Genomic DNA, 1,598 nt, shown 5'->3' with positions numbered 1-1,598 from the left:
TTATGATTTTTACCACAATATAATGAAAAAAGGGTGGGGGCATTTTCTGGTCCTTAAGTAAATCAAAGGGCAGTGAGCAAGAAGACCCCTGATGAGGTGGATTGGCCGTGGCTGCGACACTGGGCCCAACCAGAGCACGAGGGAGGGAGGGTGCCGCAGGACTGGGCAGCGCTGGTTTCCTTGTACGGAGGCCGGAGTCGGAATCGACCCATGGCACCTGACCACCTGACAACACGTGTCCTCCCATGCCGATAACTATGTACAGTTAAATACCTTAAACATCGTGTTTTTTCTCCATTTCAAAGAGGACTTCAGGTGGGAGTTAGGCACTTCAGAATGTTTTTTTTGTGATTGTAAATAAAGCTTGTATGTCGCCACTTAGCTCCCTGTCGTACTGGGGTTTTTTGTTGGTGGTGTTTTTGCAGGTTTCCTTTGGGACTTTAGTCAGTCCGTTTTGATTTTTCCCCCAGCCCTTCTTTTAGAAGAGATGTTGAAAATAATAAGCACATGAATGCTTTTTTTCTTCTTTCGCTGAGTGATAAAACATGAACATGATTTCATATAAATGGGTAGAATATGATTTAATGTAGTACCTTTTTTAGCTGAAATGGCAGCGGAGTTTTCTGAAGTTAAGTGTACCCACAGCCTGGTAATAGCATTCAGAGCAAGAGTAGATGATAATATTTCATGGCATACGGAGAAGTCTATCCATTACTTCCAGGAATGTTGGTAGGAAATATAAGTAAATAATGTTCCTAGTTGCAAGGGAATATAAATAACTCCCACCATGTGAAGCAAAGCCTAGTTATTTATTTCTATACTGACAGCAACTATTTTTTTCTTAAGTACCTATTTTCTAGGTAGCATTAAAATCTGTGCTGCATTTTAATAAACCCCACTCCTTTGCACAGTGTGACGGACCTGAAAGCCTTTTCTTCTATTATTAATGAGGTATACATGTATTTTCAGGAAATGTTGGTATGAAAAAGCTTCTTTACTGCTCCTTGCCCCTCTTTTAGAAGGAGTTCATCAAGAAAAAATTTGGAGTGATACTGTCTGAAGCTCTGGAAAAGTGTTTTAGATGGATTACATGTTGAAGTGCTGTCATTTTAATTTATTAACTAGAATGTATGGTTCAAATTAGTTTACTTACTCCTTTTTACCGTCTCGATGTTGCTACTAGAAAAGTTAATACATAGCTTGTTGCTAGTTGCCATTGAGTCTGTTAGACTCATGGTGACCCCTGGTGCAGGGTGGAACTATCAGGCTCTCAAGGCGGTGATCTTTTGGAAGTGCCGCCTTGCTATGGGTGGGTTCGAACCCCCGGCCTTACAACCGGTAGTTAATAGCTTACTGTTTGCAACACACTAAACCTTGGTTGTTTATCTTCAATACAAGTCTTCCATTCTAGTGCCTGCCTAGTTTTTGTTGCCTCCAGGCTAGTCTGCCTTAGTTAGTTGCCTCTGCTGCCCCCAAACTATTTGAGATTGACTGGCTTCTCCCTGACAAGTCTCCCAATGGAAACCTAAATCATTTAAGGGAATTTATCAAGAACAGGTGACAATTGATGGCTACTTTAATTAGGTCCTTAACCACTC

This window comes from Echinops telfairi, unplaced genomic scaffold (assembly GCF_000313985.2).
Source record: "Echinops telfairi isolate 266 unplaced genomic scaffold, ASM31398v2 ScPeMD7_7466;HRSCAF=8504, whole genome shotgun sequence".
NCBI classification, from domain to species: domain Eukaryota; kingdom Metazoa; phylum Chordata; class Mammalia; order Afrosoricida; family Tenrecidae; genus Echinops; species Echinops telfairi.
The sequence above is the reverse complement of the archived record's forward strand: the minus strand, read 5'-3'. Positions refer to the sequence as shown.